The following is a 17898-nucleotide window of genomic DNA, read 5'->3' on the forward strand; positions in this document are numbered from 1 at the left end:
ACTGCTGCGGAGCGGGCCCTCCGGTTCTTTCAGTATCCTCTACTGGGTTGCAATGTTCTGGTGCGGCCTGACAACACCGTGACTGTGGCTTACATCAATCATCAGGGCAGTACTCGCAGTCCTTCCTTGAATCTGGTGGCCTGTGTGATTGCGAGTTCGGCGGAGTTTCATCTTCTGGCCATTTCTGCTAAGAACATCTGGGGCTTGGACAATGCTGTGGCGGATGCACTGAGTCGCAGGTTTTCGTCCTCTCTGACTTTGTGCCTCTCTCCCCGGGTATTCCGATTAATCTGCCAGAAGTTCAGGACTCCCATGTTTGATTTGTTCTCTTCCAGGACCAATGCTCTGCTTCCCCTCTTTTGTTCCCAGACTCCAGAGCTGGGTGCTTGGGGGGTGGAGGCCTTGTCTGTCCGGTGGCCCACTTGGTTACTATATGCTTTCCCTCCTTTCCTCCTCATTTCTGCTGAAGGTTCAGAGGGTGTGGGCACAGGTGGTGGCTGTGTTGCCTCACTGGCCCAGGAGGTTTTGGTTCCTAAGGATGCAGAGTCTGGTGGTTGGTCCTCCTTGGATCTTGCCTCGCTGCCTGTCTCCCCTGAGGTCTACCACTCCTTCTCTCCTGGTCCCTCTCACATTGGCGGTCTTGAGGTTGACTGGCTGTCTCTAGGGGGCTGGGGTTTGCCTGACCACATAAATACTGTGAAGCAGGCCTCCCGTAGGAGGTCCACTTTACCTTCTCATTCTAAGCATTGGGCTTCTTTTAACTCCTGCTGTTCTGTGCTTGGTCTGTTTTCTACCTCTTGCCCTGTTTGATATTCTGCAGTTCTTTTTGGATGGGTTCCAAAAACATTATGCTTTTTCTACCCTGATGGGCCAGTGGGCTGCTATTCAGGATTTCCAGGATCCGGGTCCCTGCCCTCTTCAGATGGGTTGTTGTTGTGTTTTTTTTCGGGAGTTTCTTTCGCTCCTCTCCTGCTGTTCGTTCTTCTATGCCTCCGTGGGATCTTTCTCTGGTCCTGCGTGCTCTCCAGTCCTCTCCTTTTGAGCCTTTGGAGTCTGTTGAGCTCAAATTCCTGTCTTTTAAGGTGTCTTTTCTGGTGGCCATTACCTCGGCTTGGAGGTTGGGTGAAGTCACTGCTTTGTGTTGTTCTCCTCCCTCCTTGAGGTTTATGGATAATGCTGTGGTCCTCTGTTTAGATCCTGGTTTTCTGCCTAAAATGCATTATAAGTTTCATACTTCGCAGGAGTTGATCTTGCCTTCTTTCTACCGTTCTCCTTCCTCTCCTGCTGAGCAATTGTTGCACACTCTTGATGTTAAACATGCTTTGACTGTATATTTGGCCCGGTTGGTGGCTTTTTGCTCTTCAGACTCAGTTTTGGGCAGGCTGGTCGTGGGAAGGCTGCTTCCGGGCTTTCACTGGGTTGTTGGATCAAGCCTGTTATTTCTTTGGCTTATCAGGGCTCTGGTTTGCCTTGTCCTTCTGGGGTACTGGCCCGGGCTGTGAAGGGTGTCAAGGCTTCCTGGGCTGCCTTTCAAGGTGTGCCTCTGGATGAGATAAGTCGTGCTGGGACTTGGGCTTCTGACTTTACTTTTGTGAAGCATTACCATTTGAATTGTGCCTTGACTGACCGTGTGAATTTTGGTTGTGGTGTTTTGCAAGCTGTGGGGCCTGTTGCTCCCACTTGATTTTGTTTTGCTATTAAACCTTTCACTTTGGTGCACTTCACACCTGTGTGCGGTCTGATTTGTTTCTGCTGGTGTGCCAAAGGCCTTCATGTGTTTGATTGCTTTGGTATGCCTCATTAGTTATGACTGGGTCGAGGACGAGGGATGTAGAGGTAATGCTCTGAGTACTTACCGGCAATCCTTATTACTCTTAGTCCTACTCGTCCTCGACCCAGTCATACTTCCTAACCACCCTCCCTCTGCGTGGTATGTAAGGAAGTGCTTTCTGCTGGCTATGTGGTTATAACAAAGAAACAACTAAGGAGCGTCATGCCAAAGGAAATAAAAGAGCAAGCATGTAACAGTATCCCCAGTCCAGGATCAACTGTAGAAGAAACCTTATTAGGATGTTCAGGTTGTTCTGAACAACCTAATGAGGTTTCTTCTACAGTTGATCCTGGACTGGGGATACTGTTACATGCTTGCTCTTTTATTTCCTTTGGCATGAAGCTCCTTAGTTGTTTCTTTGATTTCTCTCGAGGGGAATAGGAGCGTTGAGTCCGTTCCCTTCCTCTCTTGTTGTTACGAGTGTATGTGGTTATAATTCCTGGCAGAAGGGTGGGTGGAGCCTAAAAGCAACCCTCATTAGTTAGTCTGGGTCGAGGACGAGTAAAACTAAGAGTAATGAGGATTACCGGTAAGTAATCAAAGCATTACTGAAAACCATTTGAATTATCCCAAAAATAAACTACATGATATAAATAAGGTAAATTGGGAGCACCACCAAAAAGTTTAACAATATTTAACATAGTATGAAAATTGATAAATATAAATAATTAAAAACATATTTTTATTTAAAAAGTTAGCACCACTTTAAATTCCATTAAATTTAAACATCCCAATGAAATAAAATAAATTATTAAAACACATTTATTTAAAAACAAAAAACATTGAGATGAATGGAATCCATTTAATTTAATTTGAATTTAAAAAAAAAAAAATACATTTTAAGAAACAATTTTTAGAAACTTTTATTCAGAAAAACATACATAAAACAGTTCAAAAATATAACAATACGTAAATAAAAATGTTAAAAACATTACGTATAAAAATATTTTTTTTACATACTACTTTTTAGAAATAAATATAAAATTCCATAAAACAATGATTGATTGTTCTTTCTATTTTAAACATTATAAACCTTTAGAATCAAAACTTTTAATTTACCTGTCACCCTATATCCTATAACCCCAACATCCTGTTCCAAAAGTAACTATACAAAACAAATTTAAAAACACATCAATACATCAATGCAAAAAAAATCTAAAATACACTCCCCCTCCTATCCATTGCCCACAGGAAGAGCAGGGTGCAAGCCCTGATGGGATCTAGACTTGACTATGCCAACGTGCTCTACCTTGGTCTTCCTGAGTATCTCCTATCGCGCTTGCAGGTGGTGCAGAATTCAGCTGCCCGAGCAATCTTTGGCCTTGGCCGGAGGGCCCATGCTGCGGGACTGCTGAAATCCCTCCATTGGTACCGATTCGGAAACGTATAGCGTTTAAGGCCTTGGCCACTGCTTTCAAAGCACTCAATGGCACTGGCACTTGTTATTTGAGGAAGAGGATTGGATTTCACTTTCCGTCCAGAGCCTTACGTTCGGCGTCTCTGTCCCTGGCTACTGTCCCGGCAATTAGGCGTGCTCGGATCGGGGGTCGCTCTTTCAAATATCTCGCACCCCGGGCCTGGAATGCACTGCCGCTGTCACTAATAAAGAGTGAGAATTTACTGTCTTTCAGGAAAGATCTTAAAACGTGGCTGTTCAGCAAATAATCTTCCTTTTCCGTGGGGGCTGTGTTGTGTTGAGTCTGATAGCGCCGGGACACTCTGCATTAGTAGCTGAGCGCTCAATAAAACTCCAATTAACATAACATAACTTAGACATATAATTTGCAATGATCTAACACAAAGCAATATTTTTAACAACAATATTAAAAATATTTTTAAATACATCAATCTTATCTGTGATATTCTAACCCACGAGTTTTGTGATATCACAATATTTAGAAAACAATGTATGTGTCTCACAATATTCTTTCCTTGATATATTGTTGAAACACCAGTAGTAAGAGAGGGACCATGCTTTTCGGTGTGATGTGCTGTGGCCTACGCATTGGTTCTGGCATCCTTCCTGGTGTTCTCGAATAGGAAGCCTGGGTTTTCTTCATGATAAAGCTCTCTCTCAGAGGCCCACAGATGAAGGTGGTTACCCCCTGTTTTTATCTCTGCTCTTAATAAAAAGGACCCTCCCCTTCCTACTACAGTTATTGTATGCCCCTGTGGTAGAATCCAGTACTCTATCCATACTTGAATATGCCAATGACTTGGTCCTTAGACTGACAGGTGACATCATTAAGAAATCCACTGATAGCAGAATAGGTATGCCACCAGGCTTCTGCTTGATTTGCAGAAGTTGCATGTATCGGAATTGCACCCTGTCGAGTGGCTTCTATTCTCAGAATGTATTCAGTTTGAAGGTCTAAGGGTTGCCAGTCGGGCCTCTTTCGGCACAGAGCCTATGTACTTGCAGACCAGGCTCTGCCATTTTGTCCACTTATATGCCTGCACACCTCCTCAGAGTTGTTTTTTGCTTTACGCAGACCCATATTGGCAGCAGAGACTTTACTATCTCATTAGCTTTGAATCATCTGAAATTTCTTGGTCTAGCCTAAGCTTATATACATATAGAGACTTTGTATGAATTAGTTTCTTATCAATAGTGTTCTTCCTCTTGTCTCATATACGTCTTTTTTTTTTTTTGCAGCTGTACCCCCATGATGCCTCATGGTAAAAATATGTCCAGAAATATTTCAAACTTTATCACATATGTGGATAGAAGGGAAAAGTACAGGTTTTACCATTAGTGCTATTGGTTCTGTTTATAGGTCACCCAGATGTAAATGCAGCAGTGTATGGGTCCTTCATTTACCACGGCATTGGGCCTTTGTTGGTATGGAAGAGAGAAGCAAATCACCCTCATCCAGCCACTCCTGTACATTGACAACATGTTGTGATCCCCAGTATGATGTCCTGTGGAGTAACTCATTCTGTTGCATCAGGGTCTGCAGCCCCAGTTCTCTTGAAAATGACTCAAGTATGAGGCGTAAAGTTACCTTGACAAGAGAGCTGAAAGGAACATTACCATTTTTATTGGCTTCCAAGCCACACCCTTTAGGCAACAGATTTTAATCTCTTTCATGGAAGATGGAAACTATGTATGTGTGGTGATGCCAGTTTTTTATTGAATCCCACTGGTGAGCTTCAACATAGTATACTTATGGGACCAAACGTTCAACATATACCTTGTATCAACCCTTAACTCCCCCAGTCACCTCTAAACAGCAAGTACACATGCGCAAAAGACAGCCAATCTTACTCCTTTATCTTGAATAGAATGCTGGCATAATATCCTGATTTCATTCGCATTTATCAAATGTGAATAGGCTCGCCATATATGCAAATATATAGGCCCAGAGAACCATTATATAGATAGATGATTATCAGCCTTAATAGCAATGGGAACATTATTGTGCAGTATGATGTTCTATTCCTACAAGTAACATTGGTTCTAAGGCTTCTTTGCTCAGCTCACCATGCCTTAGAGGACAGCATGGTAGGTAACTCAGACCTTAATTTTCAGTTAATGTCTGTTCAGTCTTTTCCAAAATTCAAAAAAATGCTCAATTTGTCAAACCTTGGTAGGAGTCATCTTCAGAAGCTAGAGGCCATCCCAGAAATGAAGCAACCTTCTGTGCTCTGTTTCTTAAATGGTGAAACATGCAATCTGCTCTGAGTCAGTAAGTAAAGTGTTCAACTAACCAGTTTGGCTATAGAACTTCTGGAGCTTTCGTACAGATAGTGCAGCGTACCATACACAGTACCTTGAATCTGGGTTGTGAGGCCACCGAAAGCCAGTGCAAGCTTTCAAGCACTTGTACACTCTATCATTCTTACAATCTCCACATTTGGATTATCTAGAGTTCGCTGGATAAATACTTAGGGAGCCCTTAATACAGGGTAGTTTTATGGCAAATGCTCAAACCCACTCAGGTCATCCAGTTGTTCTCATCATTTCTTTAATAGAGAGGTTAATAGGTTCAGTTTGTGTCATTTTGATCATCTGCCTCCTTAATCATCTGTGGGACTCACGGGGCTATGCACTTTTCCAGTTCCTTTTAAATATTTATATAATTTGTTTTAGGATTATCATCTACACCTGTAAGTTAGGATTTCAGTTCTAAGTGGGAGTGAGCCCCGTTCTCCGACTCTTCTTTCGTGCCTCAATGATATCAAACAGTGAATGACCCACACTTAACTTAATCTAAATTGGAGCAAAACCAAAGCCATTGTATTTGTTATCAATGTCAGACTCTAAAACATTAACACAGTCTATTTGGTGAAGCAAAACTCCAATGAGAAGATTCCACCTAAGTAGAGCGTAAAGGTTCTAAGTGCTTTCTGAGATGCTTATTTTCTATGAAGGCTCAGGTGAAGCATACTATTAAGAACGTCATATTCCAGGTGTTTGTAAACAAATTGTCAATTTTATTCTTCCTGTAGAGCTAACTTAATCGTGACAGTGGTTACTTCTTGGGTGGATCACAGCAATGCTCTTTTTCTAGGTCTATCCAAGAAATGCATTCTCTGTCCGAGCATTTTTTTAAAGCATGTTTTATTCATTTTATGTATTTATAATGTTTATATTTGTATGGCCCTGGTGGCCGAAATAAAGTTATTTGAACTGAACTGAGCCTTGTCTGTGTGCCAGAAAGCCCAGAATTCAAGGCTTTGACTGGCCTTTGGTTTTACAAAGAATGATTATGTGTTCTTTTCCAGGAAATCAGCTTACTGGGCCCTACTTGTGCCTGCGTTGGGCCTCACAAGACAGTCTCGAGCATGGAAATCTAGACACAATTGTCCTTCCCTAAGTAGGGTGAGGAGTAATTATGGCTCATTAATACGGGATTTGGGACTCTGACACCCCCTTTCTCCCCTCCTATGTTTTTCAGTCTCATGCTGTACTGTCCTTACTATCATGACCATCACTCTTAGCGTAGGACAGTCAGAGCCTTTTTGATAGGCACATGCACTGGTGCATGTGCCACGCCACAGGTTTTCTAAGGCCTACCTGCTTCCATCCCTGGTTTCTGCGACCTGTCAGGCTAGAGGGCCACACCCTCCTGTGACACAGGGCCCCTTGCTATTTGAACGCAGCCTGGGTGCTTTCAGCTGCATCCCTGCCCTGTGCTGCCCGAGGCTGATACCAACCAGCGTGGGTGCTCCTTTCCCACATCGCTACAGGGTGCTGTGGGATCAGCAAGAATTATTACCCACACCTCAACCTTTGATTAGCTGAGAAAGGAGTGGGGCTCACACTGAGCTGTCCAGTGCCTTAGAGAGATTGTTGTCCTGTCTCATGAGACAAAACAACGTCAGGTTTGTAGCTATCAGTGGTGCAGTGTCACCGGGGCTTATGGGGGGAGGAGGGTCAGCCTGCCCTGCACCAGCTGCAGATATTATACGAGTGATCTTCTCAAATATTTATTTCTGTGAGTTAATGCCTAGGGCTTGGCTTCGTATTTATAGTTTATTTTTTCGTGGGGGTTGATAGGCAGATCCAAGGCAAGCACGGGAGGGGTGGTCAAACTTAAGAGGTTATGAACAAAGTGTGCAATCTTGGCCAGTGCTTGAAATAGGACAATAGAAGTGCAGGTACTCTGTACCAGAGTAACTGCTTGTTCCTGAGAAGTGCCGGTACTCTCCAATTAAAAGTATTATCTATGTTTTGAGAAGTTCCGGTACTTTCCCTCCAAAAATACAAAAGTGCAGGTACTCCGTACCGGTAAGTACCGGCCCATTTAAAGCACTGACTTGGGACACGCAGTCCTTCGATGCCTCGCTTGCTCATGTGTTAATCCCTTTGCATCCAGGCTGCTTGTGACAGACGCTTGAGCCAGATGTGCAGCATCGAGGACAACTGGAAGTCTGTGGGGCACACAAAGAATCTAGTACTCCTTTAATGTAGCTTGATGGGTTGAGCTCCTCCCTCAGAGATATGCATGAAAATGCAGGTCAGAGTTGAATTTTGATGGCACTGACTTAGTCTTCCAGTCTTTTATGCTGATAACAAGCACACCACTATATTGGATAACTGAAGCAGTGGCTTTGTACAGATCTGCAGCATGGAATAATCTGAACTAGCAAGCACATGCTTGAAAAATAGGAAATGGTTTTGATTAAATTCCTTGGGAGGTATCTGTCAGCTGAGAAAATAGTGTGCACAATTATGAATTTGCAGGGACACAACACATTACAGTTGCCTTTCCACCCAAAGTAGTGGACATCAGGCGCTAGTTTTATCCATTACCAAACAAACACCACAGATTCCAAACCACCTGTGTACCTACTCCATTGGTCAAAAAGGTACTTTTAGGTGACCGGACTGCTCCATTCAAGTGTTATTATTGACTCCTATTATTTATCCATTATGACTACATCACATTAATTATGTTTCCAAGGTAACAGTGGACAGTTAAGCGTGTCAAAATTCACGTGACCCCTCACTACACCCTGAATAACACAGTGCAAAGCAAGCGTTTTGTTGAATACAATGCAAAACTAGAAATAAAATGCTGTCTTTCTCCTGAAATTAAAGTCCTGGAGTGCCCGTACCCCTGCTTTTGCAGATTAAGTTGACCTCCTGCTTAGGAAAGATGACCTACCTTCAGGCATTCCATTAGCATTGCGGCAGTATAACAGTTTTCATTCAGTATTTTCTCACCACTTTCACATCTGCGGCCCTGGTTTTGGTGTACTTTTTATTAACTCACCCCGAATAAATGATAGGAAAAGCCATTAGAGAGACTTACCTTTGGAGGTGGGGTTATCCGCTCACCTCTTGGTCAGTCAGTCAGTCAAATATCGTAATTCGGCTAATTTAGCCACAAAAGAGCGATAAAAACATTTGAATTACATGATTATACTTCATAAAATTCATCTTTTGACAAAATCAAAACACTGCAAACATTTTTTAGCAATCTTACGAAGCCGAACTGCAGAGGAAATATACCTATCAATCATTAGGCAGGTTAATTCATTGTTTAAAAGAAGTAAGTGACATTGCGCAGATTGGCACTTTCTAATATTTAAGAATCTTAGTAATGGTTTTTTAAAAGTTCATCTCGGGCCAGAATATAATTTACAAAAAAACATGAAATGTAAAGTGCTCTGTGCAGAAAAAGAATCACATGGGCACCTCTTGGTCAATGACGCTGCACCTGCAGTGTCCCGTTACAGAGAAACCTTGGGAGGCAGCACCTTCTATCTTAGACTGTCTCTCATTGTCTTTGTTACTGCAGAGTTCTCCCTTGTTCCCTCTTCCCTCTTAGGATCTGTCCCTCTGACGTGCTGTATGTAGATGTGTAGCGCAGTGCTGCCCCATCCAGAAGTAGTCTCTCTCTCATATTGTTAGCTTACAGTGGACTTAGAGCTTGCCCACTGCTTTCCATTGGCTGGCTTCAGTGTCACTCTTATTTGCTTGCTCCTTGTTTGTTAGTGTGTTTAGGCATTCCTTCTTCTTGTGTTTGTGCCTCCCCTAGAACATGGGTGCGTTACTGTGTCCTACTGCTTGCTTTTTGAGGCTTTACTTTTTTCATTTTGTTTAATCACTCTAAGAGAGTGCATCTGATTTCCAACTTTCTCTCCTGTGTGCTTCTCTCTCCCTCGATGCACTCCATATTCCCGCTCTTTCGCTTCTGTGCTTTCCTCCAGTGTTGCCTCCTTACCTGTGTGCTTTCTCCCTGCCAGCTTCTTGTTGCTGTCTTTCATTTGATCCCAGCACCCCCTTGTTGTTTATTCTTACACGTCCCCCCATTTTGTTTCTCCCGCGCCCGTGTTGCTTCACTCCCCCCCTCGTTCACTCCCTGTGTTGCTTCCCTCCACAATGTTACTTCTGCCTGAATGTTGCTCAACCCTGCCCCCCCCCAGTAGCTTCCCCCACTGGCTTAACATGCGACTCGTCTAAAGAAAGGGGCGTGGCCGCAATTAACGCGAAAGCACTATATGGGGAGCTTTTACAAAAGAAAGCATTTGCAATGCAATAGGTCTCGCCTTTGTGAGACTTTATGCTATTGTCATTTATAATGCCAATAGCTCAACCTCTCATAAATGTGAGACCTACTGCATTGCAAATGCTTGTTTTGTTTGTTTTCTGAAGTGTCTAGAATCAGCTCTCTGGTCTTCATAGAGTGTCACCTTTCCCCTCTCCCATTTAGTCTCCCCAGATTCCATTGTCTGTCAGTCTATGCGCTTTCTTTTTCTCCCTCCTCTCTCTCTGTCCCCTCTGCAGACCCTGAAATTTGTGTGTTTAACATCTTTCCACTCCCTCACACACGTATGTCTCATCCGAAGTCTTAACATCTTTCCCTTTCTCTGTTTCTTTCTCCCTCTCTTATTTCCTCCCTCAGTCACTTTCTCTCCACTTACTGCTTAATTCTCTGCTTCACCTATCTCTCTTTAGGCTAGTGTGTCTCTTGGCCTCCCCTGTTAATCTGAGCATCACTTTCTTCTGTCTGTACCTCAGTTCAACTCCCAATCTCGGTTTCCCTATTTCTCTCCCTGTTCGCAATTTTACGTTATTATGGCATCTCTACCAGGCTTGGTTGTAGTAGTGACAGCCTTATCTTTTTTTGTTGTTGCAGTTTTCTATAGAGCGAACTCGACCCGAGGGTATGAAGGTACTGCAACGCTTTACATGAGCACCAGTCACGTTACACAAGGAAAGATTTATTCTTTGGTAGGGAGGGGGAGATTAAGCGATTTGCCCAGAATCACAAGATGTTGAGCCGACGCCGAGACCCGAGCCTGTTTCTCCAGTTCCAAAGTCGGCAGCTCTGACCGTTATGTACTCTGTTCCTCAAGTAGTGCGTCTGGGCCGCTACGTAGACCGTTATCGGCACGTGCAGTAGACAGATGCGATGCGTGCACCACAGCTGTCTGGGGGAGACACTCGGGCAGGGTTGGGCTGTGGCGTACCCAGAAAGAGGATTGTTATGCTCAGCTGGTTAACATTTATTTATGTATTTATTTATTGAGTTTTATATGGCGCTGGCTAGACCCGAGGGTATCAGAGCGCTTTACATGGGATTCAACAATGTTACGGAGTTGCTTCAGTCACAATTACATTAGTTACAGACAAAAACATTTAAGGATCATAAAATACTAGGAAATGGAGTGAAAGAAGGGTAAGGGGTAGGGTAAAAGGGGTAGGAGGTAGATAAGACAGAGAGACGAAGGGAAAGTCTGCGCATTCCTCCAGAATCTGGCCCAGGCCACTGCGCCACACCTCCTCCCAGGTCTGGGGTAGTCAACTGCTAGATATTTTATTCTGGTACGCAGCGGTCATGAGATGGGTGGGCAATGTTCAAGGATTGTATTTTCTGGTAGATATTGTAGTCACTTGTTCTCAGCCCTCATTTCGTAGTCAACAACATACTGGACTCTGAGCTATTTCGTCTTACCCTCATATTACTGTCAAAAGGAAAAAAACAATGTTCGGTCTATCTCCATCAATAAAACGCTGTACATTAATATATTTCTTGAAATGTTTGCTATTGCGTCACTTAGACTTTTATTGCCGTGAGCGGCTCACTGTGGAAACAAAGAAATGATTATTCAAGATGGCGACTTTGGTTTTAGCAATGGTAAGTTTGTTGACAGAGCGAGCGTTTTCTGTTGACCAGCTGGCTCTAATATCGTTTGTTTATTCAGTTAAGTGGCCTTGGGGCACACTGAGCACCTAGTCTGATTCCTGTCACGTGCATGGCAACTCTCCTGTATTAAAACAAGACTCACAATTTACCCGCCAACTGATAATGTTTTTCATGTTTCGTTTTTTGACCTTAAAACACTGCACAGTTTGCCATTTGTATAACATCTTAGGGTGTTTTGGTAGCCCACGCATGTAGTATTTTCATGTGGGTCTGTGTCAGATTGTGGAGTTGTGTTAGTAACGCACTCCCTCCTAACAAGCCCCACAGTCTAATGTAAATGATAGAGTTCATAAACCACCTGATGTTTTTCTACCTCAACTATCCTCTCCATCCTCCATTGTTCTCAGATGTTAGAATATGCTCCAACACAACAATTTTTATTTGATCACAATGCTCAAATGCTCAGTCTCGCCTTGCATCATACGAATATATCATGCCCTGTAGATGCAAAAGCATTTTTTAAATGAGTGCATTGATCCACTGGGCTTCCTTAATTATCTGTAAACACACCCCTTGGTACCTCAACCTTTGAACAATGAGAGAACTGGTTGAGATACCAAACACTCCCTCCGTCCATACAAACCGCTTACTTGAACACTTCGATAACACGAATACGGTCTGACCAGGTCGCGAATCTTATACTCACATTTCTCCCCTTTTTGAGGCGAACCATATCCCCAACATGAACACACTGTCTGCTAAGAACCCCTTTTCTTTTCCTCAATGTGTCTCATTTTCGACTTGTATTCTTCCATTGTATGCCTAATTTCCTTGAAATCAACATCAGCCACCTCAGTACTGCCTTTCTTCTTATTCCTTAAGCACCACAAGAACAAATTTGTGCTCTGCTTCTTCCCCCACAATGACTCAAATGGACTCACAGAGGTCACAGAATTAGGGGAAGTTCAATAAGCAAGCAACATGGATTCAGTACCTTCCTCCAGTTCAACCCTCCCCCTTACCGACAATCGAATCGCTTATTTTACTACTCTGTTGAACCTCTCTACTTGACTATTTGATTTGGGATGAAAAACGAAGACTTTTTGGTGCAAAATAACTCATCTTTCCACGTAACTGTGAATATAATTACTGACAAAGTGAGGGCCATTATCTATCACCACCTTCCATGCAGGTGCGGCTCTAGGCTCATGGGGGCCCTGGGCAGGGAGCGTAGGTAGGGGGCCCCGGAAGAGGGGGATCGGGCGGGGGAGCACGGAGGCCAGTGAAGAGGGGGAGGGTCAGGGTGTTAGGAAGTGGAACAGACCCGGAGGCCGCCACGCAAATATGTATCCATCCTCCGAGGATTATTATATTAAGGATATTTATTGGCGTGGTGTCCCCTGGGGTTTGGTGGCCCTGTGCAGGTGCACAGCTTGCACATGCCTAAGGCCGCCCCTGTTCCATGTAAAAAAACATTGTCAAAAATTCTACGACACTTTCTGATGTGACCTCCTTCGTTTTGAGCCATTTAGAAAAGTAATCTACCATATCAATGCCAAATGCTTCCTGACTTTGTAACAGCACAAATGGACCAATTCTATTCAACCCTAGTTTCCTCCGTAGCCCCACTGGCAACTCAACCAAGTTGGAGTCCTAAATCAATGCTCTGGCATATCCTTACTTGATGGTCTACAAAGCTATCTATGCCTGGTGACCAGCACCATCTTACTATCTATGTCAATCCAAGCCCTTTCGTCGCCAGTGTAAGATATGCCGATAATGTCTTATTACTTACCGGTAATCCTCATTACCCCGATTAGGGTCCTCCCCGTCCCAGTCCCAACAACGTGAGGCAGTCCTGCCTCCACCCAGCCAATCACTACGCCAGTATTTCCTTAGTACATAAGCCCCGCCCACCTACCGCCATGCCTGTTATCAACAAGACTCCGACACAAACACAGCGGGAGGGTGGGAGGGAAGAGGACTGGGACGGGGAGGACCCTAATCGGGGTAATGAGGATTACCGGTAAGTAATAAGACATTACCCCCTCATGGGTCCTCCTTGTCCCAGTCCTAACAACGTGAGGAACTCACAAGCAGAGAACCAATAAAGAAAACACGCAGGACACCAGGGATCCATGCAGAGTACAAAACTTTAATCAATAAAAGATCAATGAACAACAGAGTTCAAGACGCCAACAGAAAAACTGTCAGCAGAGGCATGTAAAACATCAAGCCGATAATGTCGCACAAATGTGTGATGAGACTGCCAGGTGGCCGCCCTACAAATCTCCTGGACAGAGACCCCCGCCGCCTCAGCCCAGGAAGCAGACACAGAACGCGTCGACCGACCCTGTACATGAGACGGAGGAGACAAATCCAAAGACTTGTAAGATTGACAGACCGCCAAACGAACTCACCGACTGATCGTGGAAGTGGAAACCTTCTTCCCTTTAGCTACACCCCCACAGGAGACAATCAGGGCAGGAGAACTCCGGAACCCCAGGGAACGTTGTTTGTAAATTTGGAGAGCCCTGCAAACATCCAAAGAAGGAGGAACAAGTGAATCCCCCTCAGCAGGCAAATCAGGAAGAATCACCTCCTGCTGCAAATGAAAACTCAAAGAAACCTTAAGCAGAAAAGCCTGATCAAGCTGCAAAACGACCTGATCCGTGAGGAACTGCAAATAGGGAAACGAAACGAGCAAGGCACCCAACTCACCCAACCTGCGAGCGGAGGTAATGGCCAACAGGAAAGCCACCTTAGCAGACAGCCACAGCAAATCCGCCTCCATCAAAGGCTCAAAAGAGGGCAACTGCAGACCACGCAAAGCAGTAGGCAAATCCCAAGAAATAATGAGAACAGGAGAAACCGGCCGACGAAGCCGAAAGCTCAGAAGAAGCCGACTAACCAAAGGGGCAACACCCTCCATGGAGGCCCCAGGACCCAGACAAGCACGAATCGCTGCCCACTGAGCAGACAATGTGGAAGGGGAAAGGCCTTTCAAAAAACCATCCCGGAGAAACTCCAACACAGAAGTAGGAACCCCCAGTACAGGATCCACCCCATGAGAAGAACACCAAGAAACAAAAGAACCCCAATGGTGACCATAGCACTTAAGGGTCGAAGGGCGGCGAGACAACTGGATGTCACGAGCCACCACCGACGAACAACCCAAAGACTCTAACGTCAACCGCTCAAGAGCCAAGCCGTCAGCTGCAAACGACGAAGACAAGGCAGGGATAGGAGTGGAAACTGAAGAGGAGATGGACACAAAGGAATGCGGACAAACCGACCCTCCGCCAGCTTCCACAGGAGAGGAAACCAAATGCGGCGAGGCCAGAAAGGAGCAATCAACAGGACCGAAACCTTCTCCCTCCGAATCTTCTGCAGCACCCTCGGGAGGAGGGGAATGGGAGGGAATGCATACAGAAGACCCGAAGGCCAGGGAATCGAAAGAGCATCCACCGCCCAAGCCTGAGGAAACAGCACCTCCGAACAAAACCGGGGGAGGAGAGAGTTGTGAGGGGACGCAAAAAGATCGATCCAAGGAGTCCCAAACCGGAGGCAAAGGGACAGGAACAGAGGAAGGGAGAGATGGTACAGAACAGAAGATGGAAGGTTGCGGCTCAAAGCGCCCGCATGAAAATTCAACCGTCCCGGAATGTACACCGCCCTCAAGGCCAACAGATGAGTTTCCGCCCAAGCACAAATCATGGAGGCCAACATGTTCAGAGACGCGCACCTGGTCCCCCCCTGACGGTTCAAGTAACAACGAGCCACCTGGTTGTCGGTACGAACGAACAGATTCGCCCCCAGGAGAGGAACCTGAAAGAACTGCACCGCCTCCCAGACAGCCGCCAACTCCCGCCAGTTTGAGGAACGGGTGCTGTCCCCCTGAGACCACCGACCCTTGGCTTCCAAGGACCCCAAAGTGGCCCCCCAACCCAAGAGACTGGCATCCGTCGTCAACAAAAGGGGAGGAGGAAGACAAAACCGCACCCCCTTCTCCAGGTTGGGAGTGCAAAGCCACCATTCCAAGTCCCGAATCAGAGCAGGAGAGAGAGGAATCAGAGTCTCGTAATCCGCCCGGGAGGGGTCCCACCGAGCCAACAGATGAGTCACCAAGGGCTTGAGATGGAGGCGAGCCCAAGGAACCACAGCAGTGGTCGCAGCCATCAACCCCTGGACCCGCAACCAAACACGAGCAGGGGCAGAGGGACGCCTCAACAGATCCCGCAGCAGAGTCTGTAAGGAAAGGATCTGAACAGGAGGGAGAAATACCGCACCCAGAGAGGTGTCGAACAGACCCCCGATGAACTGAAGTCTCTGAACAGGATCCAGATGAGACTTGGCCAAATTCACCTTGAACCCCAGCTCCTGGAACAGGGACAACATAGCCTCCACCGCCAGAAGAGCCTGAGGGAAAGAGGAAGCAGAGACCAAACCATCATCAATATAGGGAAACACGGAGAAACCCTGATGTTGCAAAACCCCCACAGCAGGAGCCAATACCTTGGTAAAAGTCCTGGGAGCAGTGGAGAGGCCGAACGGCAGAACCCGAAACTGGAAATGCATCCCCAGGACCACAAACCTCAGGAACCGCTGACTGGCAGGATGGACCGGAACGTGAAAATAGGCGTCCTCCAAGTCCAGGGAAGCCAAAAAATCTCCCTCCTGGATGAGGGGAATGACGGACTGCAACATGAACATCCGAAAATGATCCAACCGCACCAACTTGTTCAGGGAACGGAGATTCAATATGGGGCGGAAGGAACCGTCGGCCTTTGGAACCAGAAACAGTCGGAATAGAACCCCAGGCCCACTTCCTCCACTGGAACCGGGACCACCGCCCCTTTCTGGAACAACATGGTGACGCCGGACAACATGGCAGACCGCCGCACGGGGTCTTTTGACAACGGGGTAACCAGAAGACAATCCAGAGGGGGAGGGCCTCAGAAGGGAATCCGGTAACCCCACCTGATGATATCCAAGACCCATTGATCGGAGATCAGAGCTGACCAACGGTCCAGAAACAAATGGAGACGAGCCCCCACAGCGGCATATTCATTTTTGTCCAGCACCAGAGGGAGGCTGTGGCAGCGGCTGCTGCTGTTGCTGCTGAGGCCGGGATTTATAATGGAACGCGGCCCCCCCCCCGACCACGGGCCCGACCACGAAAGGGCTGAGAGGACAAAACCCCCTGAAACCCCTGCTTCTGGAAAAAAGACCTTTTCTTAGGAGCAGGCTGAAAAGGCTTCAACAACTTCTCCTCCGCAGAGCGCTGCACCATCGAATTCAAGGCATCCCCAAAGAGACGGGGACCCTCAAAAGGCAGTTTATGGACCAAAGACTTCTGAGCAGCATCAAGACACCATGGCTTCGTCCACAGAGACCTCCTCCCAGCCACCGCCGCCCCAGCAGCCGAGGAGAAAGCCCACAAGGAATCAAAAGTGACATCTGACAGGAATTGCGCCAAAACCTCCATTTGAGCCAACACAGGAGTAGGGTCCCCATGATCCTGAAGACAGTCAAACAGCCTCTCGAAATCCTTGAGCAGGACCTTTGACGCATAGGCCGCATAAGTGCTAGCACGCACCCCAAAGTGAGAAGCGGCGTAAGAACGCTTGAGAGCAGATTCCACCTTACGCTTCACCGGATCAGACAGGGAAGCCTCCCCCGAAGATAAAGAGGAAGAGGAGGAAGCCATAGAAGACAAAAGAGAATTAACCTTCGGAATCACAGGAAACTGGGAATCAAAGTCCGCCAGGCGATATCGCTTTCCCAGGAATCGCGGAATACCCTGCTTATCCACCTCCAGCCACTCTTTCATGAGGATATCCTTCAGGACATCATGGAAGGGGAGGTCATCCACCACAGAGGAACTATACTGTGCGTAAAACCCATCTTCAGACAGGGATTTAGGGTCAAACCCAAGCACCTCTCGAATATGCACCAGCATGTACAAAAAACCTTGCCCTCGATGTACTTTCCCTTAGGGGAATTGTCCAGTTTCTCCTCATCATCCTTAGCCCACTTAGCCGCAGGCTCCAGCAGCGCAGACTGGACCGCAGAATCAATCAAGTCCCGTAAATCAGCCCTAGAAATCTGCAAGACGTCGTCCTCCTGTAGATCCTGAACATTATGCTGCTTGGAAACAGCCTTAGCCGGCACAGGAGAAGAATCCCCCTCACTCATGGTGAAAAAACCCAGAAGTAACCAAACAGGAAATCACCACAACAAAAGGAAATGCCCAGCAACCTCCAATAAATACTGCCCCCAATCAACCAATCACGCAAAGGTGTGTTTGAAGAATGAAAATAAAAAGAGGGCAGCCCTGACTTCTCCACCCACAGCCACAGGTCAAAAGAGAATGGCCGCGGGGGCCGGATGCTGCGATAGTGCAGCAGCGCCGGAACGACCCGAGGCCAGGACACCACCAAAACTCCCCGCCCCAGCCCAGCA

Source organism: Lissotriton helveticus, chromosome 9, assembly GCF_964261635.1.
Source record: "Lissotriton helveticus chromosome 9, aLisHel1.1, whole genome shotgun sequence".
NCBI classification, from domain to species: Eukaryota; Metazoa; Chordata; class Amphibia; order Caudata; family Salamandridae; genus Lissotriton; species Lissotriton helveticus.